The 27,166-nt window shown below is 34.6% G+C and overlaps 1 protein-coding gene across 9 annotated transcripts in view; it reads right to left on the bottom strand.

The window, feature by feature from the left end:
* Positions 1 to 27,166, bottom strand: part of heph (polypyrimidine tract-binding protein 1 heph) — a 919,983-nt gene that overhangs the window by 214,180 nt on the left and 678,637 nt on the right. Inside the window, exon 1 of one of the 9 annotated variants that reach the window (XM_089634374.1) lies at positions 13,385 to 13,524. The exons of the other annotated variants lie outside the window; for them this stretch is intronic. The gene's annotated coding sequence lies outside the window, so the exon portion shown is untranslated. Of the gene's footprint in view, positions 1 to 13,384; positions 13,525 to 27,166 lie in introns of those variants that run through there. 9 annotated transcript variants of the gene reach the window in all.

Raw genomic sequence — 27,166 nt, 5'->3', positions numbered from 1 at the left:
TCGGTAGGTCCCAATTTCTTTTATTAGTCCCCTAGCGATTAGAGGGATTATGAATTTTAACGGTGGGACTTTTGTGATGAATTTACTTAAAAATGATTACATTTATATAAAGGTTTTCATACATTTAGTTACTTCGACATATTGAAATTATTTCATCAGATTCGGGCTCGTATCGCGTACCGGTAGGTAATCTGTTTATTGAAAAAACCTGTACTTCCGCAGGCCGTAGGTGCTAGGGGTGGGCACATAGATGAGTTTGTCGTCCTCGCACTGCACCCAATACATCCATTACCCGATAAAGGAAGCCGCGCGTGCTCAGTGAATGCATATTACATTCGCTGGTTCCCATTCGTTCGATTTATCTCCAAATCTGTTAGTAAACACATTAATATGGCAGGTCTTTTGGAAAAATTTCCGGTCATTCACGCCGGGTAGGCGGGAAGCGAAATAAAAGCGCGAACACATGGGGATGAATACATTTACTTATCATGTAAATTTTCATAAGGGGTCCGCGCGAGGCTTTCGCGGATAACGGAAACCCGCTGAAATCTGCCGTATCAAAGGCCTGTGTTCCCAGTTCCCTGTCTCGAGGGGGGTTTTCTGGATACATTAGTCAAAACTGTGACGTATTTTTGGCGGAACATACGGAACAATTCCGGGGGAACATTGAATAATATGAACGAATACATTTATTAGCCGATATTTGTATTGGAACGTGCAAACATAAACATTGTTAGAATTCAATACGAATTTCACATCATAAATAAATAATCCATCTTGAATGCCCATTTCTCTTCGAAATAAAGTGCAATTTAAGAATTGAAACTGAAAAAAATATATACAGAACAAGGAAGAAAGACGATATGAATAAAAAAGTTCTAGATAACGTGCAATAAAAAGATCTAAAGCGTGCAGTAAACATTTTTATTTAAATTTTCTAAAACTTATTACGAGCCTACGAGGAAAACGAGATAGCTTAGAGGAGTGTGTTTGAATAAATTTGACCTATTTACACATAATGTCTAGTACTGGTTACAAAGCAGATATTCATATTGAAAAATATCAAGATTCTCAAAGAATGCAAGGTTGATGTAAGCAAAATGAGTAAGAATGATTAAGTTTGGGCAATTAGAGCGAATACATGAAAAACAAAGAGTGTATGGAGAAGATATGGCGTGAAAGTAAACGACAGAAGAAGTCCGGGATGCCCAAGGGAGACACGGCATGATCAAGTCAACCATATAATTGAGTCTGGCCATGTCGAGAGTCAGAAAAACAGAAGAGTATATATGAGACCATACACGAACGTGAATGAGGGAAGGAGTGTGTGCCAAGACCGAGATGTTTGGAGGTCGGTCCTCTCTCATACTAAACGGCGTGAGGTTTGCTTGTTAGTTGGTTAGAGTGAATATGAAATATAATATAATGAATTAAGTTGAAAATCTAAATTCAGTTAACTTCGTAATAATACAAATTGTTTTTTTTTTATCTGTGAGTCAGATATTTTATAAACTGTGGTTGCTAGTAAGCAAGAAATGTATGTTATTAATCTCTGAATACACTCAAAGTTAATGTAAATTCCTACAAGATTGGGCTATTAGAGCAAAACATCATATTGTGATTAAGTAGAAAATCTGAGTAGAAATATGGTTGAAACAAAATTTAATGAATCCTTACAATCATTCAATATACGTACAAAGTTCAGTATGAAACTATATACTAATAAGATAAACATTATTTTATAAATAAATATACAGTACATACGTCTAAATAGCTATTGGATATAAAATAAATACTAATTTGCTGACTCAAACGATCCGTTTTTTAATCTGAAAATCAAATATTATGTTAATTCTATTAGCTGGAATGAGGCAATTACGACTTGTGGGAGTTAAACCTAAAAGCCGTAGATAGTTTCCGTCATGTGGTGAGGTTACTCTGACGGAGTACTAACCAAATATTACCCACTGCCACTAGCTAAACTGCTTGTACGGTTTGATGTTTGAATAAACATTGGAAATTCAATTCGAAAGTGAGCACTGCGTACCTACTGAAGGTTAATAATATAACTTTGTGAAAAGTATTCAAGCGAACCGTTTTTCATGAACCCTACGAGACCCGAATTAATTAACACGTGGCGATAAGAAGAAAAAAAAAAGTGAATACTCTGAATTCTGTTTGAAAGTGTTTTTTTGAGTCAAAATTGAGACAAATCCAGTAACACGTAATTTTTAAATCCAGATAAATCTTTCAGACTTTCAGACTACGTAAAAACCACCCCCGGTAATAAAATGAAAAGTCAAAAATTTCGTGATGTTTTTTATTGAAGAAAGACATCGCAGTATGCGAAAATAAGAGAAAAATGCATTAATTTTAGAAAGCTGACCTATTGAACGCATATTAAATTATGTTACATTATACGTTAATGCTGACGAAGAAACCATTGGTTTTGAAAAATATATCGATCCTTTTTATAGTGGTTTATACAATGATATTTATTTTTTTAATTAAAATGATGCCACAAAGTGAGTTTGCAATTATTGAAGGAATTTCATAAAATCACAATAGATATTTTAAATACAAGGACCTTTATATCATCAAGTAGTAAAATGTTCAATTTCATTAAACAAACCCGAGAAAACAGATAAATTAACTAAACATATTAATGGCGGGTAAAATCATCTCCTAGCTAAGTCCTCCATCATTGCACAATAAACATTTTTCACTTATAAAGCAGTAGTAGAAGGACTTTGAATATTGCCAGGGTATTCGTAACTTGAAATTGTTTTCATTTATTTTTTACGTATTGTTTATGATCAAAGCAGGTCTTAAAGTTACATCGAAAGCTCAGAACAGAACGATCATAACAAGTTTCCTAGCGTAGTTATTAAAGGCATGTAATTTTATAATCATGGAGAAATATTCTGGAAAATGACATTGTTCCAAAACCCCCAGAGGTTAATTAATAGCGATGATATGTACAAAAGATTTCATGTGAATATGTAAATATATAATATGCAAATAATCAACTTCCTAGAAGCAAAAAGAACATCACTTTCAACACGTAGATGATTTCGTTGTAAATGTTAATAAGATTTCAAGGGGTTAGGTAGAAATAAGTTATGTTAACGTTGTTGTTTACTATCGATTTATATTATTATAAAAATGTCAATCTCTTCTTACGGATACTACTTTTATTCCGCCAAAACGGTCGTATGTAGGGCATTTTAGATGAAAAATCCGCGAATACTGATTTAACCGAATATTAGTACCTGTTTGCAAAGGATAATCCGATACCTCGGTAAAATGTTAGCCCGATAGGATTATGTTGTTTTCGCGCGAAGTTGGCGGAATTATTAACACAAAGGGAATACATATTAAATTTTTGCTCGTTAGTTGGCGCCTTAAAGCTTTCAAGATAACGACAATTAAATTACATTTTTATGGCTAACTAAAACTCACACCCTAATAGAGATGAAAATCAATATTTTTCTCTGCACAAATCTCTTGACTGGTGAGCAGTGACGTAATGATTTGCTCAATTTTTATATTATTACTTCAACGCACGTTGTTTGCAAATTTATTTATAGAGTTGAATAGAGATGATCTTAAATAAGCATGATGCAGAAAAAATATCGAACGATGAATTCAGAGTTATGAAATTTGCCTAGCTCCTTTTAGGCCTCGACTATCGCAAATACGTTCAGCTAAAAAAAAATCAATGAAAATCATGAGTCATGGAGCTTTGAAACAAGCCTTTTTGTTTGTTTCTCATGACAAAAAGATTTCGGAAAAAGTAAAGCCACTTCTCGACATCCGAACGAGCTGAAAATAGACAGATAAACTCGTTTTCAATGACAATGCATAATCACGTGCGGACATAAACCCATTTTCCTGAAATCGGATGACATTACAGCAGTTAAAATACGAAATAAATATCGATCCTACCCGATCGGCATTTGGCGAGGTTGGTAGATTTGTCGACTCTGGTTCCTGAGGAGGAAGATTTGTTGAGAAGAAAAACAAGATATTTGGATATACTCGTATTTTAGTAAAAAAACTTTTTACGGGATGATTTTTAATAATTAAACTGCAACACAAGGTGATTTTTCAACATATTTATTTATATTGGTTAATCTAGTACTTACATTAGATAATATATAAGTTATTAATATGATTACATAATGATGGGGTTCCGTAATGTTCCTACAACTGTTGGTTAGCACGGACTAAAGGGAATACACTCTCCCGGCCGAACTAACCTAGCCCGCTTCCATTAAGCGTCCCATGTTTGCTCTCGAATTTCCAACCATTTATGCACGGATTAATTTTAATGAATAATCAATACACGATTGCGCCGACACCGTGCAATATTCCTTCTTAAAAGCTCGCAGCAAAGCAGACTATATGTTTAATGGAACAGCTGCGGAATTTTCTCGTTACCAGATCATTTTAATCCGTTTATCCAAGCGAGGAATAATGGTCGGTTTTCGAATGCATATTGATCTAATTGATAAATTTACAAAAAAAACAAATTTATTAAAGTTTTTTTCGAAGTATGTACATCAATGATGATTGTTACAAAGCGGCAAAATCTTCGTAGTAGATTATAATTATTTAATTATAAATAATTACTGAAGGCCTTAGTGGTCGACGGGTTCAACTCACAAAATTTTATTTGACTAATTTGTGTAACATAAAAAATAAAAAAATAAATCAATTATACTAAAATTTAAATGTTCAGGAACCAGATTTGAAAATCCAGGTTACCATCAACTTTTTTTCCCTCCCTCATTCCTTCAGCCTTACAAAATTCCCCTAGTGAGATGCCATGATCTCACTGGGACCGGACAGTTGGGACTTTGTGTTTATAATAAAATTTAAAAAATGGAATTAATTATTTGTTAAATGTATTTTGACTTTTCTGATTCTTCAAAAGGAGATTTTAAAAGGCGTCCCATAGCATGATCCCATTAGGGCGTCGCTGCGTCTGTTTCGGCAGAAAAGGCGTCTATCTGTGGCGGCGTTTCCGGTTCAGAGTGTCTGCTTCCCGGAAGTGGAGGCTCTGGGCTCTTGGCCGATACTCGGGTAAAAAGGAGGCTCTCCGAGGATGAAAGATTTGCAGCTCCAATTCTATTCAACAAATCAATATTCACAAAAAAACTTTTTACCTATCTTCGCATATATTGATAACAGAAATTATCAGTTATTATGAATGCATAAGGATAAGATTTCCCGACGAGAGATAACGAGTTCCACTGTTTTTAAATGCACACTGTTGTTAGCGTAGAATATGTTAAATATAATATATGTTCTCTATAAATAACAGTAGTTGCGGAATGGAAATAAAAAGCTGGACTAAAAACGCCAGAGTTCGGAGAGACATACCGCAAAGTTACGACCCGGCTCGAAACTTGAGACAAAACCCATTGAACAAATAATTTATTTTCTTCCAGAATTCTAAAATTGACGCTGCGTTACGCTCTCCAACAAAAGGACTGAATTTTCTTTCGGAGGTTACGCTGGTTTTAAATGTTAAAACTATGCAAAATGCGTAACAACTCAGTTTAAAGGCTTTTTTTATAATTTATTTAACGCAGAAATTTCGTGAGAGTTTTTTATATTGAATTAGAGGCGAATAAGAAAAAAGTATAAGCAATGAAATTTGAAAATTAAAAGAAAAAACATTTTAATAAACCAACACATGTATCTAATGACAATAACAGCAACCAAACTAGGAAAAGCTTAATATAAAATTCGGTTCATGTGCGTCTAAATATTTATTATTGATATTTATTTTTCGGAATAACTTTATTGAGTAAAACCTCAAATTGTAATATTTAAATATTGAAGACAATATTAGTGATTTCTAAACGAAAATCTGAAACAGAAAAATCAGAAAAGGAAACGGTCCCAGATGTGACCGTTTCCTTTTCTGATTTTTCTGTTTCAGATTTTCGTTTAGAAATCACTAATATTGTCTTCAATATTTTTTTTATTTATTATTGAGTTATCAGTGTCACCGTTAGAATTGAGAATTTATTTTTCATCATCCTTTATAATCTTTCAATGAGATTTTATTTTTTCCCCATTCATAGTTTTTTCGTAAAGAGCCCACAGTCCAACATTAGTATAGGAGTGTAAAAACGGACATAAATCAGCATTTGATGAATTGTAGGAGGTAAGTTTTTAATCAATCCCTACGTATTAATTAAAATACATTTTTAAGTAACACATTGACGCGAAAAAAGGACATTAGGGCAAAGCTTAGTGCTAAATCACTATTTTGATTAATCTTTATAACAAATTGGTATACATTGTAAATACAAAAAAATATGCTTTAGATATATAAATATATAAATTACTCAATAAAAAATATAAATGCAAACTACTAAAAAATATATTTTTTCAATAGAAATGTATGAACGCATAAAGGAAACAACTTTAAAAACATACAGTATTATAGCTAAAATTATCTGTGACAGTTTCATTTGATTAACTTTTTTGCTTTCTTACAAAATTATTTACAAAATAAATAAAAACAAGTTTTTTGCTTAAAATCGAACATTTGTTGCTTCCGTTTCCCATGCGATTTTAATGCTTATTACCTACAATATAAGGTATACCAAGAATATACACATTTTTGGCTTGTAGCTTCCTCTTAATAAATTCAGTCTTCATCACTCCAAGAAGTTCAATATTTGAAAGGATTACAAAGTGGAATCTAAATGAGTATTTTAGGTATCACACCCGAAAAATCTGTAAGTGAAACAAATGCATTACGGTGCAAACAAAAATATGATGCCATCAAACTTGCCACACCGAGTACATAAGCTATTTATTTTAACAATACTGATGCACGCGGCAGCACGGATTAGTAGAATAACGACGTCATTTATGAAAAAAACTTCTATCGTTAACTCTGTGAAAAGGGAATAATAGGAGAAAGACGCTCAATTTAAGATTCAAGCGTCAGGTGGGAAATGGAACTAAATAATTTTTTGATAATAAGATAATTACACCTCATAGATTTTAGCATAGACGAGAACTCTGGCCCGAATCCAAACCTTATGACGTCACTTCAAAGCTAAACGTTGATAATAATAATTCCTGTCGATTTCCGTTTCACCAGATTCGTGGAACGAATTTTGATTTATTATATTTTTATTTAATTATAGACTAACACACAATCCATTTTATTTTTACATGATAGTATTAACTCGTTCCAAGATTAAACAATTTTAAGAATAAAATGTTATGAAAATTATTCTAAAAATCTTCCATAAACTTGTTAAAAGTAAAATTTCGACGAAGATTGAAGAAGCAAAATTGTATTTGGCCATTACCCCTCAAGGCTGCACTCAGTCATTAAAATTTTGGAGTTGAAAGAAACCCGATAATTAAAATAATAACATTAAAAGGGAAAATATTTTTTCATTGATCTAGGGTTGATTTGATACCAAGAAGAGATGAGATGCTGAAAAGGGGAAAGCAATTTTATAAAAGCTTGCGAAAAATAGGTATTTCATTTAAGTAGCACAACTGAAAAGTGTCCTAACTTCTGGACCAAAGAAATCATAATTTGAAGATTGGGAAAGGTATCAAAAGCATTGAGACCAAGGACAAGCAAATGAAGATTTACAGTCGATAAAAGAGTAATACAGTATAAATCGTATGCTGCTACTTATAAACAAAGCACACACCATTTTAAGCCACATTATTCTATAGGAACGTGATTTCCCAAGGATGATACTCAATTTTCAAAACACTAGCCTACATACTCGAGGCTACCAAATATTAATTACGTAGAAAACCATCCAAGAAAGAGGTTTGTTTCACGCGTTGCTAAAAATAACCGCTATCACTGTTTGAAAACTATTCGAATTCCAGCGAAATAAATAATATCTTTCGTTCGCATTCCCGCGCTCATCGAATATAATACCGCGCGCGAGCAGGAGTAAATCTGAAAAGAAGAGTGAGACAAACATTCCATGGAAACATAAGACCATCTGATGAAAGCCAGGAATGGCGGATGAAAGAAATATAGAATGAAAGAAAGAAAGGAACGGGGTCGCGAAGGGCTCTCTTTGGCCGCAATACGCGGCGGGAAGAGACGCAGGGGTGGCCCGAGCCCCTTCCTGATTTGTGTGCCGATGTTTTGTACAGATATCGAAACACATATTCAATAATAGCTCTACTTTGAGTTTTGTACAATTTCCGGCAATAAACGTGAGCCTCGGGATAATTCTTGCCTTTGGAAACGAATGGTCAAGGTGTAACATAGAATACGTGCACACAAATTTGGCTATGCTATTGAAAGCTTCTCTGTAACCTTTATAAACGATGCAAATAATGTTGCAGAAATAGGGCTTACATTGAAGACTGCTGTCTCCTTTCTGTTATGTGCGGTATATATGCTTTATGAACTCAAATAAAGTCTTTGAAATATTTGAGGTTGTTTTTCGGAGGGTCTTAGAAATAAGAGGAAGGAGTAACTCGTTTCTTGAAGATTAACACCACTGTAGGACCGAAAACACACTGAAGCTTGATGGCTATAAGAACGAATCGAAAAAACATTTAGAATGTCTCGACTGTCTGGCAGCCGGTAGTGCTGAAAGGATCAACGATATTACACTGTTAAATACACTTAATTAAAATACCGGTAGATCAAACACAGCATTCCCACCAGGCTGTGTTCCAATGAATGCAATCCGTTAGGTATTTACCTAACTGAATACACTCAAAGAATTTGCGAGAAATCAAACGGTATGAAAATCAATATCAGATGAGATTTAGAGCTTTGGGAATCCTTACAAGAAGAGCACCATTGTTATAACTTGCACAACATATGTGAGAACTATAAACAATAAAAGCCAGATATATTTATTGCCCTTCTATTTTGTTTCCCTCAACACCATCCGTCCCTGGTAGAAGGCAGTGGCTTCGTTGTGAGCTGCTACTATTGCCTTTGCACTGTATCCTGTACGAGTAGAATGAGACCGGGGGACGACAAGAGATAGTGTGAACAGTATTGGCACTTGAGACTACATTTGAGACGCGAATCTGGATATTCAGGTAACTTGGTTAGATATAACTTTGAATTGATCTTATGTGGGAACTAATCAATCATGGGGAGACATCAACGGGCTAAGTGGGACTTAAGATGCAAGTTTCAAATATACCTTCAACTTACCTAATTACGAACACATGCCTACATCAAAGAGGTGTGAGAATAGTGTTGTTAAAATAGATTCGCGAATATTTCTACGCGTCATAGAAAATGGTTTAGTTACGCAAGAAAAAAAAATATCATCGAAGTTAAATTGACAGGATTTTCGAATACTACAGATATTTATGTCGTCGAGATTTTATTGCATATTTTGAGGGTCAGTGAAACATTTTTCAGTTCAATATCTTGATTCTCCCAGAGACACGATCATTTGAAATTTGCTGTTGAAAACAACGAGGTACGTTAATTTTATAAATATTTTATCATAGAATTGATTTATATTATAATTATGGTAATATTACTTGTAGTGTTAATTTGAAAGCGTATTTTTTCCACCGAAAAAAGCCAAATAAACAAAAGAAAACAAATAACGATTTTTTTTTTTTTGCTAACGCAATAACCGGGTACACGGCCATAATCATAAACTCATTAACAACAGCAGCGCGATATGAGAGTGGAGAAGTAGGCATATTTCGCTGAATCTCTCGCTGAATTTCACGTTCAATGCCTCGTCGAATGTCTGATTGAATGTCTCGTTGAATTGTTAGTTGAATGTTTTGACAAAATGTCTTTCCGAGAGTGTAAAGCAGTCATTGGATACAGAATCGGGGCCGAGCGCTTTACGTAAATACACACAGTTCCGTGCCCGTGGCGTACCAGACGCTCCCGACTATACGAGCATTAACAGTCCAGACCGAAATACCTTTCTCCGATACTGAGTTAATATCAACAGTGGATAGGTTAACGATAAAAAGTCAACATTTGCATATACATTCCAGAACACTTTTCTCTATCTGGAGCAAGCAAATTGGCTGACCGAATTGATTAAACAGCCAATAAAAATATTTTTTAAAGTTAACATTTTGAAGCGTTCCCTTCTACATATTTTTGAAGTTCTTTAATACGTTGTATTTTCTATATATGACGCGCGCGTGTCTGTATCCTTGCAATAAAAATAAATAACAAAAGTTTGAAATCTCAAATACAAAAATTACCCTTAAGCGCTAGTTTTCCTTTCCTGAAAAGTAACAGATTTGCAGGTAACTTAATAACGAAGGCACGTGGACACAGGAAATACGAAATAAGGGAGGAATGGCATTAGAGATATAGGAATGATGGATATAACCTTTTTTAATTATTCTCGTATGGTGCAAGATTAAGTGAGGAATAAGAATAATTCATATAAATATATTAATGCACTAATGCGAGTTGTGACACTGTTAAGGCCAGAACAAAAGATCATATCGCCCTGCTACAGAGGACATAACATGAGTTCATAATCCAAGAGGTAAAAATCACAGTAAAGGCATTTATTACCAGGTATCTTACAAGTTAATAGCAAAATACACCGATTTCATGTTGCCAAAAACAAATTTACTAATTTGCGAAAATAAACTCATATTAAAATGGATTTTTAACAACTATCTGACCTGCACCCGGTGTTGCTCGGGAACTTAAAAATCGTTTGCGGTAATTTTTTTTTAGTTGGCCTATATAAGATGTATGGCGTTGTATCTCATAAAATTTAGACATTTTTCGCTCTTTTTAATGATTCGAATAGAAAACATCTATTTTCTACAAATATAACATGTATTATTTTATATATACATTATTTTTAAAAAACAAAATTATCTAAATGATAGCGAAAACCCTATCAAAATCGGTTTCTTAGTTTAAAAGAACTAAGCGCACAAACACACAAGACTCGAATAGCGACGTGCATCCGACTATGACTAAGTACGACTCATCCATGTAAAAAAAATAGAGTGCAGATACTATTTGGGCGAGCTTTAAAAACGGGTTATATTATAAATATAATTTCATCTTTTGTCGGATAAGCAAAATTTGGTCCCAAAAGCGCACTGGCTTCGATTTGGTATGAATAATTTGCGGGGAAATCGATTCCATTTCGGAAACTTGAAGCGGAGATTGGCGAGTAAAGTTTTGCGATAATTGAGTCGAGAAAGAAATGGCGATAATGATGATATGAGCCCCGAGTTACAAACAAAAGTTAACGATTCAATTACTGTCTTTTGTAACGAAATATTTCAGGATACAGCCGAGTTTGTGTGCGTGAACGTTACGTATACGTGTATGTATATTTGTATCTAATATGACTAATGTCAAGATTGATAGAATAATCGATTGGAAGTCATTCGAATTATTTTTTATTAACAGAAAAAATCATTAAGTGTTTTGTTTTCATACATATAAAAAAATTCCATTTTTCAATAAAGGCTTTTTTATTAATATTTTAGTTAAATAAAGTCGAAGGTTTTGGATGTGACTTAGTTGTAAATGCAGTAAAATAAGGAAATATCGATAAAAATTATTAAAACAATACAACCCACTAAATAAAAATCGTTCTAAAATTGATTTATTTACACGGTGCAATTTTTTTCTTTTTTAAAAGAAAGACAAACATTTCAGGGTTACGAAGAACCTGACAATGTTTGAATATCTCCTACTACCACCACCACAGAAAGCGGAAAATATTGCTTGTATTGTGATGGAGAACGTAGCCAGTCGAGGAATTGAACACACTACGCCAGGGTGGGACCCAAACGCTATGTCTACTCGGCCACCGACCGGCCAATTATCAATTGTTCGATTATAACCAATGACATTGTAAAAATACAAGACACGTCATATTCACACTAATCAAACAAAAAATATAGCACCGCTTATGAAAGGGATAGCCATTCAAAGTATGTGTGTAAGAATGAAATAGCTATATGAAAAATCCGTTGTAAAAAGTATGTATGCTCACTGGACAAAGTTCAATGTATTAAAATAAAAATGTTACTTTTTATTTAGCTCAACCGTCGAGCGTTCCATCTCACTTACACTCGCCTGAAATCGTGGATCTCCATGCCATTTGAATTTCGAAAACACAGTTTTATATGGAAACATAGGCCTAATTTGGGTAAATATTTGGATCACTAAACACGCCCACAAGGCACTTATTGGGTTCTTTATTATATGCGTTTTGCCCTATCACAAATAGGCGAGTAAATGTAAACAAAACTCTATACTATGGATTAAACCACGTGCAACGGGCATTTTTTTACTATTACTAATCATCAAAGATTGAAAATACTGCTAATTTATTAACTATATTAAAAATATGTAAGAGAATATTAAATTCGTTTCAGAAACATCTGGTTTGTATTCCACGCAGGTACCGGGTTATTTTTAGTTGGCTGTTTCCTTGATATGAATAACGAATGGTTTTCTAAAATGATTCCGATTTAATTTGGGTGAAGTTACAACATCGAATACTTTACGGTCAGTAAAACTTAAGGATCGATTCGGATTGCGGATTCGAACAATTTATTTGTAACTTCGGTCACCATAAAGCACTTGGCTCGATTCCCGGAGAGGGCATTTGTCTGGGCGATTAATATTAAGGAGGAGTGGCGGTAGACAGACAGGAGTGAAGGAGGGGGAGGAAGAAAGAGAGGGGACACGTCACTTGGGACATGTCAAATGCCTGACATTTATAATATAACCACGTGCACGCGTGTTTCAGATTTGCTGACTTGCAAAGAGATGACACACATTTAACGAAGCGTATGTTAATTATGATAATTAATTATTGTAACTTCTGTCATTTTACAACACATTTTGTTAATTGTTTGAGAAAGTCTTCAATGCAACTAAAAACGTTATTCTGTATTGTAAGTTGTTTTAAGGTTAGTTAAGGTAATTTCAGTCTTTTTTATATGGCAACCATGATTTCTAAATGGTGATGGAACATTCTTGTACGACAAGGCTCACTGCTGCAATCTTCCAAGATATGAAAATTCCAACGTTCACATGGCCTGGATATGAACTCTGTCGAAAATCTGTGGTCATTGTGAAGAAAGAATTGAAGAAAAAATATAATCGCATCTAGGAACTCAAGTATGGCATCACAACCAAGAAATAAATTTAAAAAAACTCTCCGACTCTCTTTCGCCTCCTCTTTCACCGTTCTTCTAAGATGACACCCTGAGAGGTTGTATTGATCTATGGTTTTGAAGTCCAATACAAAAATTGCGTTTATAAGAATGACAGAGCTTTAGTAACATTTAATTTAATTAAAAACGAGTAGACGTTGACTTAATAATAATTACTCACTTACACTTACGAAAATATAAAGTAATATTTTACCTTTTAAAGAAATTTTTAAAATTCAAATGAAACACTTTCAGAATATAATATTATTAGCACATAAGTCACACACTCGCATAAGACACCCAGAGCTAGTTTCACTTGTTCACTGAAATGTAATATTTTGTTAAAGATTTGAAAGAGATCTCAATTTGTCAAAGTATGTAAGGAGAGCTTTGAAGGAAGAAAGTTTAAAGAAGTTGGTAGATACACTAGTAGCGGATCCTGTGGATAGAGTCGCCGGTCGCGGGCGGGCCGGGCCGCCTACTACTCCGCATTCAGAAGATTCGATAGAAAGCTCGCGGTTTATTGCATGTCGAAGCGAGCGGAGCGGACGGAACGGAACGGAAGTGCCGAGATATTCTCATATTGTGTGCTAGAATTACGAATGCATAAATTATGTGTGCATTTCTTCGACGTTGCGTATCGTTGCTCGTAATAAACGATTTTTTTTTCAGATTTTTTATTTCTTGCTAGAGCAATCCTTATGAGTTACGAAACTCTTGTAGGACGAGAGGAACTTACAATACCATTGATGGGAGTTAATAAGTACAATTCATCATTGGTATTTTGATATCAAAATTATAAGTTTCACATAAGAAACAGTACAACAATAAAAAATATCATAATTATAAGTTTAACAGACAGAACAGTACAAAAATAGAAAAATATCAAGATTATAAGTTTCACATACGAAACAGTACAAACATATCAAGATTATAAGTTTCACTATAATTTTTATTATTAATTTCACTATATTTCATTAAAAACAACTGTGTTTCCACGAACGACGTTCTGAGAGATTTAAATAGTATCACTTATATATATTTTCAACAAAATCACGTTATAGGTCTATAAAATATAGTAACACATATTTTTAAATACAGTTTACATGTTTGGTATATTTCCGTTTTCGGGTTACGATAAATGGCACTGTGAAAGAAAAAATATATTTAAAATAAAAACTAATAATTTTAAATACTTATTTTGGATTCTTGTGTATTGGAGAATTTAAAAAATCTAAACGGAATTAGCAACAACAGAAAAAACACTGGCTGCCGTGAGATTTTGGGTCTCCCCCATTTGATAGTTTGAAAACTGGTTGAAAAATACGAAAAAGGGAGAACTTTCTGCCAGTCAATAAAGAAAATAAAGTTTGAGAACAAAATACCACAGAATATAATGGAATTTTCTAACTAGATTATTAGCACGTTTTACTAAATGGTAAATGCACGTAAAGATATATATATTTATAGTGGCTAAATGCCTTCTACTTTTCTGCGATTTTTAAATGAGGAAAAACTCCAATTACCTAGTATTTTTTTTTTCTTGCTAAATACCAGTACTATAAATGATGCAATAAAACTAATAAACAATGGTTATTCCCCATCTTTAAAAAGACGATATACTTCAACTGAGTTTCCATTCGATCAAAAGTCAATAATGAAAAAAATGATTATACCGATTAGCCATGCAAGTTACGAAGAAAGAATGGCGCTCCCCGTGCTGTAAGGTGAATAAATAAAGGTGGCAAACTAGCTCGGTAATCAATCATGTCTGAATTCCGCAGGTATATTAGACGTGTTTTCTAAAATTGCCCGTGTTTACGGCGCGGAGCATTTCCATAGCGAATTCATTCCAACCGACAGTTTGTTTTTCCATATGGCCGGACTCGATTTAGACCCGCGCACAAAACACGACTATGACGTCTATCCGCAGGTTGTGCAAACCAGGGCTGCTCAAATTATAATTAAATTATTATTTAATCATAACAGGTTGCCTTTTGGGTTGTTGTGATTCTCCCTATTCTTGAGTCAACGTTTCGGAGAGCCTACCCAAAATCCCCTTCACCCATACCAAGCGACTAATAGCGCCCCTAGCGGTAGATGCATTTGCATCTACTTCGAATTTCGTAAGCAGCTACTAAAATATACACAGAGTTCTAACTGCATACAAATTAGAGATTTGTTTTGCCAGAGCTTATCAGCTTTCTATAAAAAAATACCTCAATACAATCACATAAATATCAGCAAAAGTTTTTTATATTTTTCAGAAACATTTGCATCTTTTGTGTGCCGGATTGTGACGTTAATTTGTTAGCTAGAATACTTTTATTTGGCTAATTTGTTATGATATTACGTGAGTATTTGAATAATATAAGTAGATACATCAACGTGCACTTATAAGACATACGAATCAGCTCGAGGCCACCTCGGCTGTGAGTGTTTGGGCTTAAAAAGACGGTGTTTAGATAGTTTTCAGCATTAGAGTAACAAATGATTTAAACAGTTCACTTCTTAGAGAAGCCCTTTAAAGTCTGATACCAAGAAGCGTCGAGTGTCAGTCCTATTAATAATTATCCCGTGCTAATAGATTTCAATCGCTCGAATAATTCGGCAAGATCGATTCATTCGAAAAGCTAATGTCTTAAGAAAACACCTACGTAAAGAAGGCTTTATATACCACACATGTCGTCTAACAGTCCAAAACGTTAACTCATGAACAAAAATGCAAATTACAAAAAAATTTATATATTAACGAAAACCCCGGGAAAAATCACCGGCTCTTATATTGTAGGATTTGTGAAGCTAAAAGTATTTTTATTTGCTTCAAAGTAAAAGTGGAGTAAAAAATGAAAGAAATTTAGCATTCGAATGAAAATTGATTGAAGTAAACATTTCAAATATTTAATAATTATTATTAATTAATAGAATTTAATAATTTCGTTGCCTACATTATCGCTTGTCTGATTTCAAAATACTTATCAGTTCCAATTATGAAAATTAAAATAGCATTGAACAAGAATAATTTTACGCAATTTTACAGTAATTTTTTAATTTATAACACAACTCCAAAAATGGATCACATGCTGATGGGTTGGTTTTCAGATTGAATAACGTAAGTATTTTATTAATTAAACTTCACCAGGATAATATGTAATCTATAATTATTTAATTAATCTATTAATCATCATGAACGGTATAGTTTCAAAGCGAATTCACGTACGGATATACGTGTAATTATTCATATGTACCGCGTTTATGTTAGCCTAATCGGGTCGCCGGTATATAATTTTGCAATTGAAGGTTCGCAGTATTGGTACCAATTGCACTTCGCCTATATTATCCATCAGTCAGAGTGTTCAGAGTGCATGATTAATTTGAATGGAAAACATAAGCCACAACATTTTGGTTAGGACACTTCTAACGGTAAATGAAATGTTTGCAATAATTTGGTAACGAATGAGGCCAATCGCGATAGTCAACAACGCGGTGACCACTTCAGTAGCATTTTGTTTAATAATAATAGACTGATCAAATATTAACTACAGCAGAAAATATGTCTGGGAATTCCAACAAATATGTACTCTCGATACATGAAATGTGTACAGGTCTGTCAGCGTTAATTTTTCGGTTACTAGTTTGTATCGTCTCGCAAAGTCATAATAATAATAGCGCTTTAAGATTGTTACCAATATAATTTCGGTTGTGATGTACTTAACTGTACATATATACTAAAATATTTTCAGTACACATATTGAATGAATGCCGCCGTTCTTACAATAGTTGGTGGTGTAATGGTCAGTGTAGTTGCCTTTCAAGTAGTTGATCGGTGTTCGATTTTCGGTGGTGAAAATTCAAAAAAATATATTTTTACTTTAATTTTTTACAGCACGTTTATATTTAAAAAAAATTATCGCTCGTTTTTTCACGGGTTGGCGCTAGTGTCATAAAAATAAAAACAATACAACGCTTATTCCAGAAATATCGAAAAAGCGTGTTGATCTAAAATTAAACGGAGTTCTACGAAATCTAAAGCGCGATAACTTGATTTTATTCAGCTTTTTTTTCTTTTAGCAAAGTATTTTTTTGTGTTTAGTGAAATATAAGGGAAAACGGTTTATATAAGAATCCAAATCAAAGAAGTCGGGTAGTAAAATTTGATTTCATGATACTTTAGGATAGGTTGAAAACATTTGGAGTTCCAGCTTGAAACGCAGGTGGGGTTGTCTGAAGTGCATGAGCGGCAATGATAAAAATGAGTCCGTTACTATTTCCTGTACGAGAGAGCAGTGGACTGAATAACGTCCATTTTTAGTTCGGCCATTCCGAGTGAACGCGCCCGTGGAGCCGGAATGGGCGCCACACGGTTCCCGTCCCCTATCCCGCCTCTGTTCCGGCTCTAGCCCGGGATCCCGGCAAGTGCCGGCCGGGGGCAGGGGCCACGTGTTACTGCAGAGGACAATAGACGCACGCTGAATCAATAGGAATCCAAACCCAAAGCCCGACACACTATACCTATATATAAATACGTAGTGTATAATGTTCGGCAAGGAGACTTTTTAAAAATATTTTCCACTCTGGATGCTGATCAGGAATTTTTCAGGATATAAAGGAATTATCCCTTTCACGAGGAAATCCACGTTGTAAGTTGTATGGAACAAAATAAAATGTACTTTGATGCATTCCTGAACGTTATCAATTAAAATTATAAAGATTAGAGGCCGTAAGTTTGACCCCTGTGGTACTCAGTACTACGTTACCACGGTACCCTGTGGTACTGTGGTAATGCAGAGAATTCCTTAGACCTGTTTCCTTTTCCTCAGATATGTGATAAAAATTTAAAAGAGACTTGTCGAAACCTATTCAACGTAATTTTCCTAATAGTGCATCGTAATCAACTCTGTCGAAAGCCTTTGCGAAGTCCGTGTAGATCACATCGGTTTGATTTTGCACATCTAATCCTCTTGCCACTAACCGTAAGAGTTCGAGAAGATTAGAGAGAGTGGAATAATTTGCTAAAAATATATGTTGATTTAATATTACACAAAAATATCCGACAATAGAATGAACGTTCCCGAACGATCGCTTAATTTGAATGAAGATGACGCATTAAGTGATATGCACCCATGCATTTCATTGGAAACAGAGCTCGTATCACGTGATCTATTAAGTCGTGTATCAGTGGCGACATGTGGTAGATTTTTTTAATTGACATAAATCGGACAACAAAATGAGTTTCATCTGTTTCACTCTAAATCTGCTCAGTAATCGCCGGCGAAAAATTCGGGTACGCCCTACATATAAGTACTCATATTAGATATTGTAATTGATTGAGTAATCGCATATCAACTGTTCCGAGAAATGCTCCGGGCTCTTCTCCCTAGTATGATAATATTGGTACCTAATCATAATAATTATGTAAATCAATATTGCAATTTCCTACATATATATCAACAACACGCTGAAGTGAGATATCTCGTGATTGGTAGTCATTAAAATGTTTATAAATGGTAAATTAACATGTAGGTAACACGGTTGCCTAGTTTTATCTCCAAAGTAATAATTATTTAACTTGATGAAATGCGAAGTTGCGGAGAGTGTACGCGCGAGATGTGAAACGGGAGATGTGTTACGATTTTCTCATGTTTACCAGAGTGATAAGTTTCCTTCACACGCGCGCTGGGGGAACTGTTGATCTTGTTAATCAATCGTTTGCTCAGACTCCGGTGAAATAGATAAACACCAAAGCGTTTACAATTGAAACGTTCTCGGGATAGTGGATAGCGGCCAGAAAGACAAGCTACCAACGGAAACTATATCCAGACGTTTGATCTTCTTAGGACTTCTCCAGCCATTCTGACCTTATCCAAACACGGTGCACTAGTGACTAGCGCCTGCTACCGCTACCTGCTAGTAGTGACTGTGACTACAATACAAAAGACGCCGCGACGCCATAGTTTGGGCGGAGTTGAAACAAAGCGGGCGCTAACCGCTGCCTGCTCCTGCTCCCGTGTGCTTATCTTTACGTACTAACTACTCCTACCCGCTGCCGCCATATCAACAGGTGTTGGGGTTTTTAAATACCCTTAGAAAGTTCACGGTTTAACGTTACACGTCTTGTTAACATTCCGCGACTGTTCAAAGGGGCAGGGTGAGACTTTCCCGTTTAAATTGTTACGAACTTTCCGTGAGAAGTGAAAATGTTCGGATTACGGGTTGTTAAATGAATGAAATGGCTGTGTTTAACGCCAAAAGCCTTTAAAAGGCCCGCTCTGTTAGGAAGGGATAAGACGATTTTATTACAGGCGTTTAAATGTTACGATTTCTTTTCATAAAAAGGCCGTTTTTATTTCTCTTTTGATGTCAAAAAACGGGTGTGCGTGATTAAATATACGAAATGTTTGCCGTAGAAGTTAGTATTTCCGTAATTGACGTGACTTTGCTTAAGCTGTTCCAGACACATTTGCAAGGGTTCTCAATTCTCGGTACGACTCAATGACTCTTCCAAAATACAGAAGTGAAATTAATTACATATACCCGGGATAAATACAAAAAACTTGGAACTGTACAAAAAAAAATTCAAAGTTTCCTTGCTGTGATTTACACATACAACCTTGCCTTCTTGAAGGTTCAAAAATAAATCATGAACCAGATTATTTATGGCATTTAGTAGGTATTTTATATAAATTCTTCCAAGAATTTCAGCCATTTCAAGAATGAAACCGTGCACACTAACAACTAACTATGGCACAAACTTTATAATGATACGAATACGATTTAAATGGCAGTTATACTTTTAAAAAGGTGTGTTCAATCTAAGAAATGCTTTCCGTTTAGTTACATGTCGAAGTTTTTTGCAAGTCTCGAGCTTGGAAAGTTTCGAGCACCGCCACAATCATTTGTGCGAATCGGCATTTTACCTGAGATTTGTACAGCTCACTCATTAGTGCTCTACGCTACGAATGGCGATAGCTTAATTTGCGAGTTTACACTATCAACTTTACCGGCGGCTCCAACCAACTTCACCACTCTTGCCACCGTCTTATTTCCAAAGGGGCGAATTCAACTATGTACTTCCGTTTCAAATGCGTACTTAAAAGTTAACGTAAACGATTAAATCCCTTTGAAATCATTAGCAACCCATTGATTTTATAATAATGACATTATGAGGACACGGAATAATTGAGCCCAGACGTGAAGCCAAATGAGGCAACTCAAACTCCCTAATATTGACGAAGGGTTAGCCAAATCTCAAACTAGCAGCGAGCCTACCTCTTCCCACGGCCCTCACCCCCCTTCCACCTTTCACTAATTGCTTCACCGTGTAATTATATCAAGACTTCGGGGAATGAATTCCTCGAGGTGTAATGGTTGTTTGTTCGCAATAATGAATTCCTTGGATACCGATCCTTTGCCCGTCCCGTTGTTCTAGTTCCATCCTTCCTCCCGCCGCGACCGCCGCTACCTCCACCGCTATCTCCACCGCCACCACCACCGCTACCACCACCGCTACCACCACCGCCAGAGCTGTCCCCCGACTCTAAACTGATAGACTTATCTACTTCCGGAAACCTCGCGTGAGTCCTTACGGCCATGGGTGAGTGGATACATTTAAGGGCTTAAATTTCAATATCATCCGATGTGGCCCGGGAGCTTTGTCACATAAAAGTTAGGTTATGTTTAATAAACGTAAATCCATCGAAAACACAACAGACATCAATACAGTAAAAATACAAAATTAAAATTGATAAAAATACGTTTTGTATTGATGAGGCTGTTACTTATCCATCTTTAAAATACATACATTTTTATTTTTATTTTTATTTTTTTATTTTTTATTTTATTTAATACATCTTACATTATTTTGAAATTTACATAAAGTAGATATAATGAATCACCATACTAGGCGGCTGCCTGTTTCATGGTGACCAATTGAGTGTAATTACTTTGTATGAAATATGAAATCTAGTGTAAACATATGAAATTAGTAACTATAGATGAAGCTAAAATTTTGGAAAAATTGTAATAAAAAGTAGAAGATAGAAATTAGAAAGGAGAAAGAAGTAAATTAGCATTAGATTGTAAAAATGTACATAATTATATATATAATTTTTAATATGTGTGCATGCAAGCACACATGTGTATATAGCAGCAGACATATTCGTAGCACCGTGGAAAATATCTGATATTGTCTGACCTTTAAGGTTAAACGTAAGACAATTAGTAACGATCGTGTTCATAGATGGCGCTAATTAAAATAATTTATAAATTTACAAATACAAAGAATATCAATCCGTTCATACAAAGGGTGTCAGAAGTGAAGGATTAAAAACGCAGAACTTTCAATAAAGTAAATGACGATCAGTAACGTGATTATTCACTCAATGAACTCGTTCCTTATTTTTCGTCCTAACTGCACTAATCGAGAATCTAAATGCAAAAGCCTAAAGAATAGCTCTTTTCCAATATTGGTCACTTTTATTAAAAAACTGAATATTTTAAACTGTATAAGAGAGCGAGATTCGTTTAATAGGATAAATCGACATATTTTTTCATAATAGTATAAAATTTTTTAGTAATAATAATATTTTGATGATTTTTATAGCGCCATTTTCGTGCAAAATCACCTCAAGGGCGCTGTACAAGTATATAATACATTTCTACTACTAACTCCATATATAGTTAGAAATGTATGAACGCATAAACGAAAAAACTTTAAAAAAATGCAGTTTTATAGCTAAGATTATCTGTGACAGTTCCACTTGTTTTGCTTTCTTATAACAATATTTACAAAATAAGTAAAAACCACTTTTTCGCTTGAAATTGAACGTTTATAGACTCCGTTTTTGTCAAGCGATTTTAATGCCTATTACCTACGATATAAGGTATACCAAGAATATACAAATTTTTGGCTTGTATCTTCATCTTAATGCCGGCTTTACCATACCAATGCTTAACCAGCGTACCTATACGAATCTAACTAGTAAGAGTCTTTCTAATAAACATGTTTTACATTTGACACAACTGATCAACAATCATCAATGTGGGGTAAATGGATGTTTATCAGTTGTGTACAAATGAAATCAGGTTTATTAGAAAAGAAGTAAAAGTTCAACAAGAAACCAAGGAAACAGAAGTATTTTTTATTTACACAATTTGACAAAATTTAAATAACTCATACCTTGTATGTATTGTTTATCACCAGATGTCGGCATTGTATAAAATAATATGATAAATGCAAATATATATGGCACCAATCGCTCGAGTTAATATAAGATGCGCTTATTTGTACCACAGGTAAGGATAACGATATTATAATTTAGAAAATCAATGCTGATCTTAACAAAGTGTTCCAATGGTTGAAAATAAACAACTTAAAAGCAGCATACCGAAAACAAAGTATATACCGAAAGTACGGTGAAAGTAATCATAAGAATGGATGGAGTAAATTTGAAAAAGGTTACAATACCCTAAAATAAATACGTTGACAATGCAGTTGTATGCACCCGAGGAAGGTATAGCACGATCAAGTAAACTTGAGTCGGACTATGTCAAGAGTCAGAATAATAGAATTATGAGACGATGTATGAACGTGAATGTACGAGGCGACATATGAACGGGACAAGGGGTGTCTTCCAATACAGCGTTGTTTGGCGATCCGTCCTCTCTGGCAACCCCTACGGGGAAACGGCGTGATGGTTAGTTTGATAGCATTAATGATAAAATAAATAAATAAAACGCATGAAAAGGCATTAGACAAAAAAAACATTTAAAAAGCTTTCCATTATGTTTATAGAAGTATGGAAAAACTAGGAACCCACGGACAAAAAATATATTTTGACTTTATTAATCCAGGCGACATTAGACATGGTTGTATACAATAATATCTTCGCTACCTACAGTAGGAATGTAACATACTTGACAAGATTAATGTGATATTTTTAACAACATTCATTAGAAATAAGTGCAAGCCGTGTATATTCACAAAGCGTTCAATCACAAAAGTCTTGTCAGCATGAAATGAGCCTTACAAAATCCACGCGATCCGCAAAACCCTTTACTACACCGTCCTTTACGCAAAACGTCTGCGGCCACTCGGATTTTAATACCAGAAGTTTTTAATACCTCGATGACAGGTAGATATTATCCTTAGATCTGTCCTAGGCCCTTGCTCCCCTTTGCTGACAGGAGCGGAGTCAGGACATACAGGTACCATGCTGATACTGTTGACTTCTCACTCTGACATACTCTGACAGAATTACTCTCAACGAATTGATAGAACAAACTCTTATTTCAAAATAAATATTTGAAGCAAGTATGACATCCTAATTACGGGTTTAATATTTAAATTTGCACGAGAGTTGCTACGAGTAGTATAAGGTTAAAAGTTAACAATACCAAGTGTCTGCGTAGAGTAGATGGATAAATGTTTTTTTAATCATGAATTATTTATGCAGTTCAGTTCATGATTCCAAAGGCCGAAATCCCGAAAGCTGAAGTTCAGAGTGAAAAAAAAACAATAAAGCTCATTAATCACTCATTTGTTGGAGAATTACAATTAAAATTACAAAAATGTACATATGTGTCAAAACCAGAAAATCATGTTTATGGTGTTAACCATTTTTTGGTGTTTTTATTTTAAACGTGTAAATCCCAGCCTAAAAGTTTAAAAGTTTTTTACACAATTTTAGATTGCGATTTAATGGCTTAATTACCCATTTACAGACGATTATACAAAATTTTACTCTATCGGGATGTTAGTCTTTTGGGAATTTGGTTTTTCGGAAAGTTGATTATTCAAAAATTCGCTTTTTGGATTACAGTTGTCGGGAAATTGGAAAGAAAGTTCGAGAAAATTTGAATAAAGAACGTTTAGGAATGTACGGAGACATAAGGCGCCACATTTCGATAAGATCGGGGACATTTAGTGAGCCGTAGAGCCCCAGCTCGGACCTGTCGACTGCCCATTAAAAGAAGATTACTGGGGTAGGGGCCGACTTGGAGTTTAATATGTGTCTCTCTCGAGTGTATTTTTTCCTTTTTCCGAATAATTTTCAGAAAATACGAAAACTGCCACATAAGCGGCTTACTCCCACCCACTTGCTAGAGCGGTGTGCCCACAGCGCGGTACACCCGGATCAAATCCCCATTCGTGTTATTTACTCCTACTGGTCCGAGACGCGAACAGGAAAATACTTTTGACGATCCTTTTGGGAATGTGGATGCCTGGAATTTTCCGGTTTTGAAAGAATTCGTCGTAAATACAACCATTTCTGTACTTGTCTGTTTAGCAGAGCTATTTTATAGGCGATATACCTGAATTCAAAATATTACATAAATCTATGGAGTTTAGTTTATATTTATTTATCAACATTACTCAATACAGGATTAAGGCCTACCTAGAATTCATCGACAAGAATTATTGTAATGGAGACTGAAAAAAGTAGGGGGAAAGCGGTAAATAGAGAAAAAATAAATGTCATTCGATAGGTACATCCCTATAATATCTAAAAGTTCCAATGAAAATGCAATTTTTTAAATTTGGTTTCTTCGGAAAACAAACCCGAGGCAATTGGTCTATAATCACAGCTCTTGTAACAGTTCCACAGCGGTGGTCGAAGAAGTATGCTCTAAATAATGAAACCATTAATTATTCAAGTTGGAAAAGCTAGCTTCGCTTCGATTAGTTAAAAGTTCCCGGCGAAGAATTGATGTTAACGTTAATGAGGTATTTCACTAGCGGTATCTTCAAAACCTTGAAATTTAAAGTGTGTTTAAGTGTGTTTCTGGTAGGAACAAGCGGTTTAATTTTCCCAAGTAACGAAGGGACGCCCTTAAAAGATTTACAGTTTCCAGCGTATCCTGCAGGCTGCTGGGTCCCCTGGGAGCAAAGTTTACCGCTCGCTGATCAACTGTTTTACCAAGTCGTAATGTGTTTTTGTTGGCCATTTTATATCATTTATGGCCTCCTTCACACTCCGCGATGAACTCCTTTTGCATATAAATGGCCAAGTGTAATTTGTGCCAAGCTTCATATAAAAAATCCCCGAGGAATAAACGGCAAGATTACTTTTTTAGAAGGTAAACGAGAGAAATTAATGAAAGCGATTTTTTAAATAACGTTCTTTATCAGGTTTGAAGGCGAAATATAAAATATGATGTTCTTTAGAGCAGAGGTGCTCAAATATATTCAACCGAGGAAACCACTTCACAATACAAAATTCATAGAATGTCACTCAGCAGTAAATATGTATTTTCACAGAATTTTTAGTCTAACAATTCGACGAAATATTAATATAATCCTGTGCAACAGAAAAAATATTTTATCGAAGGAAGCAAACACTTTGTGATGTGACATTATATATTAAATGAAAAAATACACTTTGTAAAACACCACTTTTATTTTGAATTATTAAAAAAGCCGTCAATAATAAATCAAATATAATCAACAATCAAATCAATTTAACTGATAGTCCAATATTTAATTAATTCCGTTAACCTCTGATAAAACTGTTTCCTCCCTTCCCCCTCCCTTCCTACCCATCCTGTAATTAGTCTACATCCTTTCTCGTTTTAGCACTAATAAGGTGTCTGCCCTTTTATTTCTATCTCTTTCACTCATTGTGTATGAAAATAACTTTAGTTGATATAATAAGCCCTGACGAAGCTTGAGCTAAGCGAAACCTGGTTGGCTGTTAATATTAATTCAAAATAAAAGTGGTGTTTTACAAAGTGTATTTTTTCATTTAATATAGAAAAATTATTACTATGACCGGGATTTGAATACAAGATTTGCGTACTTGAAGTGAAATAACACAAAAATATGCTATTAAAATGTTATTATTTTTTCTGGGGAACTGTTCTAAACACTCGTTTTAGAATATTTTTTATGTGAAACCGCACAAGAGTTCAAACTGCTCCCAACTGGGACAGTGTGACTATGGCATCCCCAATGGGAGTATGTTTAAGGAGATGGAGAAGAGAAATGTAGGGAAGTACCTGGCTATTCAGATCTGGTCACTAAACACGGCTAAAGCCATTTCAAGCAACGTTTCAATTTTAAATTCTGAACGGCGATCTTACACCGGGGCGATACCATTTTGTTTTAATACTTGAAAATAAATACCGTTTCAAGTTTGACCGAGTTGTTTTTCATACTATTTATTTTTCATACTCATTTACACGACGTGTCCAAAATATTATGTTTAATGGTTAAGACACAAACTATATACATTGCAAAAAAAATCAGCAGCGTCTAACCGTGCAAGAAGGGCTGATTGGGGAGGATTGTTTACATCAGAGCGTTAGGGCTGTTTCCAGGTATAACCCCATCCTCCCGCTCGCTCCATTCTAGATCTGTTTTAAATCTGGCGGGTCGTCACTCTGCGCGGTAGGGTTCGACCACATGTGAGGGATACTATTGTATGCTGTAGGACTGCCATATAGTGCCAGCATACCTACATTGTTTATGTCACCGGCGCATCTGTTTACTGCGGGTATAAACAATGCGTCCGCCGACGGATGTGATTTTATCGCGCTCTAACTAGGAACAAGCTGCCAACTGACAGCAGCAGAACTAACAACACATTATTAGAGTATTTTTGGATCAAATTCGATATTTAACGGTAAAAAATAATCGTCTTTGAATTATTACATAATATTTACTTTTTATTATGTTTTAAAGTAGGGAGTAATGCAAATGGTGGATTTTTTGAAAAGTCTAAACAATTTGATTATTTATAATAAAAACCATTCGATTTTATGTGTGGATATATTTATTTATTTTTAATTTTTTTTTATATGATATTCAGTTTTTTTTTATTTTATTTGTACATTATTTTCTCTTACTTAGATCTTACAAAACTGATCAATCAGTTTAATTGTAAGAAATCTCTCACTTTTTCTATTTATTAGCTTATAATAATATATTTAATTTCAACTTGATATCTTGGTACCACAATATTAATTGTTTTTATGTTTGACGGAGGTAGAACGATCA

Source organism: Hesperophylax consimilis, chromosome 1 (genome assembly GCF_061612785.1).
Source record: "Hesperophylax consimilis isolate HC1 chromosome 1, BYU_Hcon_1.0, whole genome shotgun sequence".
Lineage (NCBI taxonomy): Eukaryota > Metazoa > Arthropoda > Insecta > Trichoptera > Limnephilidae > Hesperophylax > Hesperophylax consimilis.
The sequence above is the reverse complement of the archived record's forward strand: the minus strand, read 5'-3'. Positions and strand labels throughout refer to the sequence as shown.